The sequence below is a fragment of the Buteo buteo genome, chromosome 17 (genome assembly GCF_964188355.1).
Source record: "Buteo buteo chromosome 17, bButBut1.hap1.1, whole genome shotgun sequence".
Classification (NCBI taxonomy): Eukaryota; Metazoa; Chordata; class Aves; order Accipitriformes; family Accipitridae; genus Buteo; species Buteo buteo.
In genome coordinates this window covers 7,506,225-7,519,125 of record NC_134187.1, presented here as the reverse complement: position 1 = coordinate 7,519,125, position 12,901 = coordinate 7,506,225, and the positions used below count along the sequence as shown (strand labels likewise).

The 12,901-nt window shown below is 44.3% G+C and overlaps 1 protein-coding gene across 6 annotated transcripts in view; it reads left to right on the top strand.

The window, feature by feature from the left end:
* EVA1A (eva-1 homolog A, regulator of programmed cell death) overlaps positions 1 to 12,901 on the top strand; it is a 212,358-nt gene that overhangs the window by 135,248 nt on the left and 64,209 nt on the right. The window contains exon 1 of one of the 6 annotated variants that reach the window (XM_075049021.1): positions 10,149 to 10,371. The exons of 4 other annotated variants lie outside the window; for them this stretch is intronic. The gene's annotated coding sequence lies outside the window, so the exon portion shown is untranslated. Of the gene's footprint in view, positions 1 to 10,148; positions 10,372 to 12,901 lie in introns of those variants that run through there. One more of the 6 variants, XM_075049020.1, reaches the window with a different exon arrangement.

Here is a 12,901-nt window from a genome sequence, read left to right as displayed (position 1 = left end):
ACAAATAGAGGCATACATGTTATTTCTCACAGAGCATGACCATGCTTTTTTGCAATGACCAGTTTCGCTGCATGCTGTAGTTACTGAGAAGGGTTTGCCACCTGATAACAAGTTGGGGCAGAGTTTATAAGCTTCAGGGAGGTCAGATAGATAGGTTTTATTTGTTCTGGTTTTTTTTCTGACAGCTTGCTTATATGGTAAACCTCATCACCTTCCTAAGGGCAGAAATGCAAGTCTGAGATATTGAATACAATTAACCGTTAGCAAGACATGACTAGAAGCATCTAACTAAAACCCTTAAGAGCAGCAGTTCCCAAAGTGTTCCCACAAACTTCCCTGTTCGTGAAGCCCCTTTTGATGCCATGGTACAGTTTTCCTGTGTACTTCCAGGACCATGAGCATGTCCAGTTCTGGGCTTGGGATGCAGCCTACTTTGGGAACCCCTGCTCCTGCCCTGTGGGTTCACAACAGAGCAAACATTCTCCTCGCTGAGCCCCTCGAGTCACGAAGTCTGTACTTCCATGGGACTCTGTTTCTGTCTCCTCTGTAATCTCTGTTAGAAATGAGAAAGCATCAGCAGTGCTACGCAGGTGGGATGAAGGTTTTCATCACTCCTCTGTGTATTATTATTACCTTTTTAATTTTTAAGAACAGGATCCTTGATCTCACGTTTTCTTCTCTAGCACATGGGACATGCTTACGGATAAGTAGCTACTGAGTGGATTTGGATTTGGGATCAGATATTTGGCCTCAAGGACATGGAGGTTTCCACAGAAGGTCTCCCAGTGAGTTGTGCACCTTAATTTAAATAACTGTTCACTGAAAATTTATGCCACTTTCACCAGCTTAGCACAGCAAAGATGGTGTTGGTGTCAGTGGTGCAATCTTATTGCAAAGTCATCCTGCTATTAATAAATGGTGTCTGCAACCACAGTGGTGTTTACTGTTTTTAAAAAATGGCCTGCTTTTGGCTGTGCTGTGGAAAAATAATGCCCACTGGAGTGTTTCTGCCTCTGACCATCTTTGGACTGTGACCTGACATGAACTCATTTATGTAATGCTTCCTAGCAGCAGTGCTGCTGCTGGAGACGTGGCTGTTCCTGTGACCAGGGATAGCTCCACCTCCGATTTTAAAAGTCTTTCTAGCTATTCAATTCAATAAATGCCATGCCATGAAGGAGGTGGTTTCTTCATGATCATCACAACACTGGTGCTGGAAGCCAGTAGTGTTTTACCCACACCTACTGTGCCAGGTGAGCTTGCCGAGAAGAGCTGTGTTTGTTCTTTTGTCTCACAGTGTGTTGCTAAAGACTCCTCCTTTTCTTGTGTTGCAAGTCCTTCCCTTCTGCAGGTAAGGGATACTGATTGAGTATTGCAGTGAGGTGACTCCTGGTTGATATGTGTAATTTTTTGTGCTTGTGCCAAATGCAGACCAGCCATGTGGTTTGGGAAGATTTTGATGTCTTAGCTCAGGGGTAGATTTTCAAACAGTTGACCTCACAGGAACATTGCTATGGCAGTCCAAGGCTCTGCAGCTGACACTTCATGGCCTTAGTATCACCATCTTTTAAGCAGTCGGTCTCAATGTAACTTCATAAACAATAATAAGGCCAGGAATTTTCTTCATCATCTATGATATTTGTGGAAGTCAAGATTTCTTTACTGTAGCACAAGTCTAATGTATGCAAGGATAGACACTTCCAGATGTGCTTCCAGGCCTGAATCCAGAGCTAGAAATCTATACCATACTTCATTCAAGAGCAATGGAAAGAGGGCCTGGATACCCCTTTATTTCTTTGAGCTGCCTCCATATTTCAAGAGCAGAGGCTTTGTAGCATGAAGGTGTAACTTAAGGTTATTCTTATGCTGATTGCACGCACTCAAATCTTTGCATTTTAAGAATTAAGTGCTCTTGGGGTGGAAGTGGTGTGTCTCAGCTGAAGACTATCTCAAGATAGTCTGCTAGTGATCAGTTGTCTATAGCCAGACATCTGGCAAGAATCATATGGCAAGAATCAGATCTGTAAGTCTTATGTATCCCCCTGAGATGAGTTAGACTTCTCCAGTGGAGTGTGTTCGCTGGGACAGTAATTCTGACTCATTTCCATGCCACAGATTTGTGCATCCGTTCACAACAGACCTCAGATTGCAACACTGGACAGCAGGTATTCTGCTTTCTTTTTCTCAGATGCTGGAGCTTGTTTAGAGGGCTTGCTTTTTTTTTTTATACCTTCCCCTCTTTTTTTTCTCATTGTCTTTTTCTCTTAATTTTCCCTTTTCTCCACTCTTTCAGTTTCTATATAGGTAAAATTACACATCTCAGCTTAGAATTTATGTTAACATGTACTTGTCTCCTGTTCTTGCTCATGATGGCTTAGAAAGCCTGGAGGAAAATTCTGTAATTTAATGTCCATTCATGTGTATTTTCAGTACTTCCCTTTAAATATAGCTACACAGAGAGACCTTGGCAAGAACAGAAATAACAGAAATGCTGTCCCCACTGTTCCATGGAGTACAAAGCAGTCATTTCAGGGATAAATTGTCCTTATTTTCTACAAGAATATCTCATCAATTCAAAGGCTGTCCCTTTGACTGCCCAGCTGATCTATCCCCTTGTTAGCTGCTGCAACCTAGAATTGGAAGCGTTTGGGTACATGGTGACAGAGACATCTCAGCTATAGTCCCACCAAGGGAAGCTCTGAGGACTATAGTGAAACACAACTATAATCCCCAATGTATATTACTCCAGAATACAGTACAGTATGGAGGTGTTTGGGCTGGCTCCACGCAGAATAAGACAATAACCACACTGCATGCAAGCTAATGTGCTCTGTTGGTAGGGCTTATCAGTTCAAGAAGCAATGTCCCTTGCATAGTTTCACTGCATCTGCACAAAGCTGATGCATTTACCTACCAAGTGCTGTCCTGCAGCATAAGGTAACATTGTCAGCTTGGTAGGGCATCAGCTTGGAGATCTTTCTGTGTTGTGGCAAAACTGATTGAAACCTACCTGGGAAGCACCTAAATTTGTATTTCAGTTGAAAGCATCCCCAAAAGCATCCATTGCACTTCTGTCCTTTCTCTCCTAGGTGTCTGGTATGCCTCTGGCTTTCATTGTTCAAGGCAAATTTTGCCTTATTGGCAAAATGCCTCGTTGTAATAACCTTCCATTTTGAATTTGCAGTATGTAAGCATGGCTTTGGTTTGCTTCAGATGACCAGGGCTGTATTCTGCAGCATAAAAACCACTAGTAGAAGGCAGAGAATGGAACTGATTCATCAGCAATAGCATCTCAAATGCATTTATTTACTTCTGAAGTGCTCTGGGAAATGCTTTCCTTGAAAACCGCAAACTGCGATACATGTAGATTGATAGCTGGGTGGTTTTGCTGAATATAGAAACCAACAGCTCTGTATATAGACTAATTGGAAGCATAGAGACCTTGCTGACACCTCTGTGACATAGGATCATTCAGGCAGGATAAGGTCATACTAAAAAACTTGCTGGAATCTCAAAGCAGAATCTTTGACAAACCTTGGAAGATCAAAAACTTTGGTGTTTTGCCTGGATCTTCCTTTTCTGCGGCTGGAGCCTACTTCCTCCAAAAGAGGTTAAAAGAAGAAAGGTACTTTTAAGTTCCTCTTTGTAAACGAAATCATAATTGATGGAAAAATAAAGCAATTGATGTAATGTAAACCTCCTGGAGTAACTGGAGAAGGTGCTACAGAGGCTTCCCAGCAGTTATACATTGAGAAACATTCTTAATCTCCTAGATAATGTGGAAAAGGAATGACATTTATTATCTACAAGTCCTCACAAGCTGAGGATGCAGTTTATAAAACTGTATTTGGCTCCCCCTCCTTTTCCTCCTTTATTGTAATCCTTCACCATGGATCATTTTACGTCCAAACTCACCTTCATCTGTTATCATACTTCGGTGATTTATTGACATCTCAAACTTCTGATTAATAAGGCTGGAAGAACATCCATCAGAAGAACTAAGAATGTGTGATCATTTCCTCTCAGGCTCTCATTAGCTGTGGCTGTCCTTCTGGGAGCTTTATCTTTGTCTTTCTATTTCCAGACTAAACCATATGATGTTTAAAAATAATTTCCTACAATTAATCTTTTGTTTCTCTGGGCTTTTAAAAACTTTGCTCAAGATGGAATATGATCTGTATATTGTCAGCTGAAATAAGTAGAAAACAACCCAAACTGTCCATGTACACTCTTAATGAATGACCAGGCAAGTCAGAATTAATAGATGGCTTGATTCAGCTTCCTTCATTCAAGTTGGACAATACAAAGCTCTACAGATAATCCTATGATCATATAAAATGTTTGTGGGCTAGGTAGGAATTACACTCACGGTATATTTTCTAAAGGAATTTCCTTTTTCTTTATGTTGCTTTGGTTTTCAATGACATGAGTTGTGGTGAAATACACCTCTGATATTTTCAGATTGCTACACCAAGTGAAGTGGGAAAGGTTTTATTCTAGAGTTTCCATAGTAAGTTCTCCTTTTAATGAGACACTCCTAGGTTAAAAATACCTTTCAAAAGTGACTTCCCACGTCTTTTCTACATTAGTGACAGATTGGAGAAGAAAATGTGGAGTACGCCTGAAAGTGATAAGTTGAGGTTAGAGGTCTAGCCAAAGTCAAGTGCTAGGGAGTTTCAGCTGTAGAGAGCTGATGCTTTGAATTATAATCAAGTGATTAATGTTTCTAACATAAGTGGGTTTGGGAGTTACAAGGACTTGCAGCAACAGCTTGGGTAAGTATGGTGAAACCTGCTTTTAGAGATATTTTATTTATAGCACATTCATTAGGTCGGACAGAATGGACAACATGTGCTTATGTGGTTAATGATAAATCCATCTGAGGACTAAACTAGTCTGCTGAGTTATGAGAAAGCCATTTGTAGGTCAGATTTTTCTGGAGAGGGACGGACTTGAGAGAAACAATTCTTATTTGGGGGGGGGGGAGGGAGAGGGGAGAAGCTGACACCAGCTTTTCTCTGCTGTAAAATACATAGGATGTAAATGTTACAGATCTTCATTAAGTTTTAAAGGTCATTTGCCTGTGAAGTCTGTGTAGCTGGCTTCATAAATACCAAAAATTGGGAAGGAGCAGGCATGCCTGGAAAGGTATAGGAGGTATAGGAATATTTTTTATAAAATAGCAGGTAATCTAATGTTAATGTATGAAAACTGCAGTGATCTCTATGAAACTGCAAAAGCCAGAAGAGGCTTCATCTCTGTGGCATTATAGTTTTGCTTGTAGGATTCAGACATTCTAGCATGAAATGAAAGGTATTGAACAAAGAAATTGTATGTAAGACTCTTCCTTCTGTTTGAATTCACCAGACCTTAATCCTCCTGCTGTAAGTGGTTTAAGATAGTCTTTCAAATAGACGTAGTTTCCCCTGAATGATAAAACAAGGTGAGAGTATAGCTAATAAAAACAATGTTGTGGCACATGGTTAGCATTGTGGTTTTAGTTACAGATTTACCAATAGGATAAAAGAGATTGGTTCCCCTCTTCTAGTCCTACCCAGGGTAGTGTGGGTTGTTCATCTACAGGTCCCACTGCCTTCCATCGTGGACCAAGATGTGACTGGATTTCAAACTAAGCTCTGGACAGTTCTCATTTAAAAAAAAAAAAAAAAAAAGGCAAAAAAAAAAGCAAGACAAAACCCCCCAAACAAGTAAAACAAAGCTGTTTTTCATTCCCTTTATATAGCACCCAAATGTAAAAGTGTGTTACTTCTCTCTAGAATCTCATTAGTTGCTTGTCTGGATAGGACAGCTAAACCTTGTAGACCTAAGCATCTCACAGGTGAATGACTATCAGAAAGGGATCACATGTTGCACATCCTCACAAATAAACAGGCAAAACCTGTCCTTTTGAAACACACCTTTTCCCTGTCACTAGTCTTATTTTTAGGTAAAAATGGAAATGTGGTGTTCATTGTCAGGGAAGCTAATTGCAAAGTGACTACTCTCAAATGTGTTGCCCATACCTTTTCCAGGTATTGCTGCAGGTGCTATTTGTGAGTGAGCTTGGTTTATCAGAACAAACTTTCAAAAAAGCTGACTGATTATACTAAGTATACTAAGTGTTTTTAGACAGAGAAAACGGCACCTAGCAAAGAGATATTTAATTATATACATAAATGTACAACGAAACCAAGTACAGGAAGCTACATCAGATTAATTCACATTGAAAACTCATTTATTACTCTCATGATAATGAGCTAATGAAAGATAGGGTGGCTTCTCCCCTCTCTTGATGCCTTGTAATCCAGAGTGGATGCCCTTCTGAGAAGATACACTTTAGTGCCACACAGTTTATCGAGCTCCAGCAGTAACTGCATGAAACCTAATGGCCTAATCAGAGTCTACCTCATTCAGAGGCTATACAAGACTACTTGTTTCTGGCATCAAAAGGCATGATGACACTATCATCATATTTATTTTATAGATATGAAATAATCTGCGCTCTGTTATGCCGGGCAGACACATGTCTTGCTTTTGTCCCCCATGTTAGACACTGAAAAATTAGGTGCAGAGATTGAAAGAATTAGCTAGGCTCCAGAGGAGGTTCATCTCACCTGTTTTAAACTATGTTTGGATAAGACAACTTATCCTCCACAAGTGTCAGTCTCTATTAACTACAGAGAGACAGCACAAGTATTTAGTTCAGATATACCTTTGAGATGGCTAAGCTGAGTGGAGATACCTCCTACCCCATGGATTTAGGGAGCCGTACTTTTGCTTTGAACTGCAAGGGCAAAACTCTAGGGGTAGATGTGCTCCTTGCCTTGGACAGCTTATGGACAAAAATCACAGTGTCTCAAGTGCAAGAAATAAGGATGTTAAAGCTGTGTAGAAAAGTCCGAGACTCACAGGGGCAAGCTTGCATTTATCCAAGGCTTCGGGATGAAGCAAAATCTTGTGGGGCTTTAGGATAACTTGTCATTCTGAGACTAGCTATATTTTAGTTAATTGGTTAAGTTAATTAAATAGCGCCAGGGCCCTGGCATTGGAAAACTTTTATCGCTGGTGTTAAATTATATCATGGTCCTTGTTTATCCCAGTCCAGCAGCAGCTCTCTGACATGGCTTGAACAAACATCAGCATTGGCCAGAACTTGCTCCCAACAAGCGGTCTGGATAGGGCCATTCTTTTTTGGAGGTTAAGGGCGTTTAGCCTCCAGCATGTGTGTGGCTGGACTGTGCCTGCTGGCCCCAGGGCCAAAGAGCAGCCCTGACACTGTTTAATTCACTACAAGGTGCACCAACAGTCTCTTACAGTCTTTTTATCTTCTGTTTTTATTATTTTACCTTGTCAGGATCAGAACCATGGGGAAACAGGTATAGTATGCTGGGCTCGATACAGGGCTATCCTTACTTTGAAATAATATGGTGCTATCTAATTCCCTTCTGCTGTTCTCTCTAATCTATAAAGACCTTGCAAATCTGATTTTGGCCTGGATACACTAATCTGTATCATGGGCTGCCCCATTTGCTGACTTCAATGGGCCACACTGGAGTATGTCAGGGTTTGGAGCTGATAGTAGTTTTTTGAGCTGGTTGGGCAAACAGTTCTGCAAGGCCTCTTCTTGACAGTACACCAGCTCTGATCTGAAAGGAGACACAGCCTTAAACATCTGTTTTAAGGCCATAACTGTTCTGGGCTTATTTGAACTCAATACAAGCCTCTGTTTATATTTCTTTGATTAATTGAAAATAACCTCTTGTTAAGGGAGTGACAACCGATACCTTAAGATCGTGCTCAGGTCATTCACAAGAGCGAAAAAAATACACCAGAGGTTAGGCAGGTCAAAGCCCTTGTTTGGATCAAAGCATATGTTAAACACTGTATAAATGCCAAATCTTAAAGTGTTTTGTATTTAAGGTTGAAGTTTGGAGTAAAACGATACTATAACAATAAATCCCTAATTTGGCTTGTTAACACGCTACCACATTCACAAAGGCACAGCAAAGAGAATGACGCTTCTGATGGAGCAACTGGATACCAGTCTAAGTGTGTTAAAAATTTACAGCACAGGTGAGATCATTACTGTAATACCACATCCAGTTCTGGTAGGCACATTTCAAAAAGGACTTTAATGCAATGGAAATGGATCTCGAAAGAGTGACAGGCACTATTTGTGGTCTGTCCATAAAGTCTGCCTTACCGTGACAGATTAAAAAAGCTCAGCTAATTTTATTTATTCAGGACAAGGTTACGAGATAACTTGTCTGTGGTTTTGTAAGGTTGAGCCTATGTGGTGAGGGAACAGCAGGCTCCAGTTTCCACTTGGAGCTGCGTGGCCTGGGTGCTTTCAACCCAAATACTGGAGGAATCCCAACTATGCCTGGGCTTGAAATATTCCTGCTGTGCTGAGGGTAAACTGAGGTTGAGCTGTACCTTGGTGGGCTGCAGCCCTTCTCTGTCCATGCCTGATCTGTAGCTTCCTGGAGTGGATTGATGAGTGATGGCCAGGGTTGAGGGTGGAGAGTGAGGCCAGACAAATACAGATTAAAACAGGCAGCCCTTCTTGACAGGGTGATAGCCACTGAAATAACTTATATCTGGGGTAGATTGTCCTTCACTGAAAGTCTCTGATTCAGGGTGGGATGTCTCCTTGAAAGATGTGCCATAATTGGTGGTGGTTCTGGTGTTGGTTTGGGACACCGCTCTGTGGCTTCAGCTATGCAGGCGATCAGAGCAGGTGATTGAAATGATCAAATGACTGATCTCACCTAGCCTTAAGCTATCTCTATTAAATAGGAATATTTTAAAATTCTTATTTTAATAGGAATATCACATTGCTATTAAACTGATTGGGGAGTGGAGAGGTCTCAGTGAGGCCATCTTTAGCCTGAGAAAACTCAATTTTGAGGAAAAAAAATATCTCCCACCACTTTCAAATTTGTGGCCAGAATGACTACGTTTATATTTTCTTTCCAGGAAAGAGTTGAATCTGAGCTTAGACCTGGGCTTCAACTGTCCCTAGAGCTTACTGTATCTGGTGGGACATCTTTAAGCAGGATAAGGGGCGATTCACCTACTTCCAAGTGAAAAGTTTCCATTCGACCTGCTCCTCAGTCTATAGTGACTTGTTGTGTGGACATCTCATCCACCCTACAGTGGTGGTGTGGGTCCCAAATTGGGAGAACGAGAGGACCCCTTAGAAGGTCCCATGGGCTTCTACCAAAGGGTTTACGGCACTGCCTACTGCAAAGGCAGGTGGGGTTTGCAGAGAGCCTAAAGTCAAGCTAGGTCTGGGCTGCCTGCAAGGACACGTGCGTACCCGGTGTTAGGTCTAAAGGATGCTTTAAAAACTGCCACCCGCTTCAGTAGTCATTGTCCCCTTGCACCCAGCGTGTAGAGAGACGTTCAGAGGATTTGCCTTGCTGGGAGATATCCATCCAACTTTGTTCAATCAAGGCAGTATCTCGCATCCACCAAGGCAGAGGTTTGACCACTCTCCCAGCGTGATCCTCTGCTTCTGCGGGTCACGCCATTGCCGCGCCTCACCTGCGCTTGGGCTGCCGCCTGCCTTGTCCCTGCGGCGTGTGGAGCCGTGTGCTCCTCTCCGCGCCGGGCACACAACCCCAGCAGCCCTGGCCCGTCTCCTCCGCCGTCCCCAAGCACCGGGAGCTGCGGGCAGCGCTGCATTTCAGAGCGACCGCCTGCAACCCCGGGCAGAATTAGCCGGCCTTTCGCAGGCAGCAGCTCACCCACGGGGTGCAAGGGGGGGACGTTGCTTTGCCTGCCGCCCTCAGGCACAAGCTGGAGTATTGGAGGAGTTTAGAAAAGCCAGAAAGCTGCTGAAAACGGCGTTTTGCTCTCAGTGTCTAACATCATCACACCACTCCTGCTCGAATAAATAAACTCTGACGGGAATCCCAACCCCCCCCGCCCCCCCGCGCCTGCCCATTCATTCCTTGCTTTAATAAAACTTGTCACAGTGTTGGTTTTTTTTTTTCTCCAGTCAGCAGATTTTTAGGCTGGTTAATGAGGGGGAAAAATTTCTTTTCTGCCCCCCTGTCATCCCCCCCACCCAATTGCCTCCCCTTTCTTTCATGTCGGGGGCCAAGTTTGGATTGGAGCCTGGTGAAGTTTCTGTGTCATTTCCTGTTGCTGCCCTCCTCGACACTCGCTCCCGCGCTCCGCTCCCCTCTCCTCTCCTCCCGCAGACGCACAAGGCATCCGCCCTCCCAACTGACGGATTTTGGGAAGGATGTGAGAGGGCAGGGGCATACCTCACGCTCTCGCCTGTCACGCCGCATTCCTGCTCTCGCCTTCCCCACGGCCTCAGCTCCCAGCCCGCTGCCGGCAACGCCAAAGAACCGAACGGTAAAACAACTTTCTTCTCTCCAAGCGGCTCAGCTGTTCTTCCCGGGCTGCCGCGAACCTAAGGCAGCGAGAGCGAAAAAAACGTCCTCGTCCCTCGCAAACTTCGCCGCCGACGGTCGTGGTCCCGTCCGCGCGGGTGGTGGGGAGCGAGGCGGCTGCGGGATGCCGGCGCCGCGTGTTTGGGTGGTGGGTGGGCGAGGGGCTGCGGTGTGGTCCTGCCGGTCGTTCGGGAGCCCCGGATCCACAGGAGAGAGGTCAGCATCTGCGAGGGCTGGCGTTGATGCTGTTTTGCGGACGCCGGTGGCTTGATGTGACTGACGGGGAAAAAAAAGAGCTATTTACGGGAGGGAGAAACGAGCGTGGGGCTGTACAGAAGCCAGGAAGGCAGGGAAGGGAGGTGAGGGAAAGAGCAGGGGGTGCTCAGCGTTTTCACGTACGTGTTTGTCTTTAAGCTTCAGTCTAGGGCTCACAGGTTTTTCCTAGGGCTTCCTTGCGGTAGTGTTCAAGGGGTTTGTGGGGGTGTATGGTCCCGGTGATTGCTTTTCGGACCAGAAAGGACCGATACTTGCAGGAGTCTGTATTACACTCGCTTGGAGGAGCGGGCACAAATCAGCTGGCATCTGTAAAAACCTGCCTGTAATGCCTTTCCTCTGACATTTCCTTATTTGCTCGCTAAACGCACATATATTTATTTATTTGGTAGGAAAATGACACAAATGTTTGTGCTTTAAAGTGGAGCGACTGTGACTTCATGTACTATTTCTGTCATTCCTGACTCGTTCAGTCTTGACTGTTTCTTGGACAAACAAGGCGTAACAAACTGACAGAGAAATCCTGAGGCATGTGCTGGAGCCGGTTCCCGGAGCTTTCAGAGTTAAAAGGCTTTCTTGAACTCACTGACACAGGGCAGTAAATTTCAGTGTGTCAGTAAGTGAGGGAAAAAAAGCACTTGCAGAGCATTATACACCAGCAGATAGAGTCAGTGCTGCACATCCCCAGGGTCTTCACAGGCAGGATTAGCTCCTCACACCTCCAGCTATTCAGCAGCATTTAGAAAGGTCAATTATATGTACAGTATTTACCAGCTAATTAGAAGTGGGGGAAAAAAGCCTTCGAGTTAGCCCTGGGAAAAATGATCCTAAGGCTTTGTGTACAGTGTGTTTACCTCCAAGTCATTGCTTGATTCATGTTGCTCCCTCGGCTCCTCCTCGTTTTATGTCAGCTTTGCAGTAGAGTCCTCCCTGGCCCCCCCATCCCCAGGATAGGAACACAACGGAGGAAGGTATGGGGAACGTAGGAAGGGGGCTCTGGGCACACCCGGAGCACATCACTCCTTCGCACTGGCCTCCAGCCGAGGCACGTCACCTCCCATGGCCAGGGAAAGTTCAAGCTCCCTGCCCAGCCTTGGCATCCCTTGTCCTGCTGCCATGAGCAATGGGGGACCCAGGAGACATTGCTGAAGCTTTGCCTGGAGTCGGTTTCTAGGTTAAAGCTGAAAGTTTGTTTCATAGCTCATATATGAAAGGTGCGCTTTTAAAAAAATCGTGTTGAGTAGGAAACACTTTTTTGGGTCTTCCCATCTCCTGAACTCTTGCTCAGTACTGTGCTACTCCTTACTGATTTTTCAAAAGGTATTCTTCACTTTCAGCATTCCCCACAGCTAGCTTACACCTGTGGTAGTGAGCTGGTCTCGATGGTCTGTGCTACCACACCGGTGATACACATGGGTTGTTCTGGGACGACTCCTGGGTGTTGCTGGGAGTTCGGATGGCAGAAAGGCAGTTTGGATGCGGTCACCTTGTTTCAGAGCGTAACAGAGTTTAATAATATGTAGGCGTTAGGCTGTGCCAGTTGGCTTCAGGGCTGAAGAAAGGGCTCTGGCACGGTTTAGTTTACTAGCAGAGACGTAGCCAAGAGGCTAATGAGCTCATGTAACAGCGGGAGGAGGAAAGCTGTAGCAGCAGTCACTCCCAGCACCTCTAAGGAGCTGAAGAAACAGTATTTACCTGGAACTGTGCTCTCTGTTTCTGGATATGAAAGGAAATGGAGTGACAGACTGACATTTTTGCAGGGGTCCAACATGCAGCTCACCTCTGAGGTGAATTGAATCATTGCCTATGCAAGGTGACTGGGGGGGGCTAACCGTGCTTCAGGTGCTGCTTTTGGGTACTTGAAGGGTGAGTAGGACCTGAAGTCCTTTAGAAATTCATCCATACATATAGGTGTTGAGACATGAGCCTCTGTCTCAAATTCAGGTTTTGGGAGTCTGTTTCTAAACTATGCTAAAACTTTACCTATGGGTCCTATAGTGGGAGATGAATATCATTTCATTCTTAATTATTTCAGCTCTAAATCTGAACCCACTTCATTTTATGCTGACATCACTCCACTGATTTCAGTGAAGTTATTCCCGATTTACAGCAGTTGAGGGCAGATAAGAATCAGTCCCTTCATGTCTGCTTTTTTCTGCAACTTGCAAAGGAGAAAGCAAAACAAGAGAAACCCACTCAGGGTGAGATCATGATTGAAA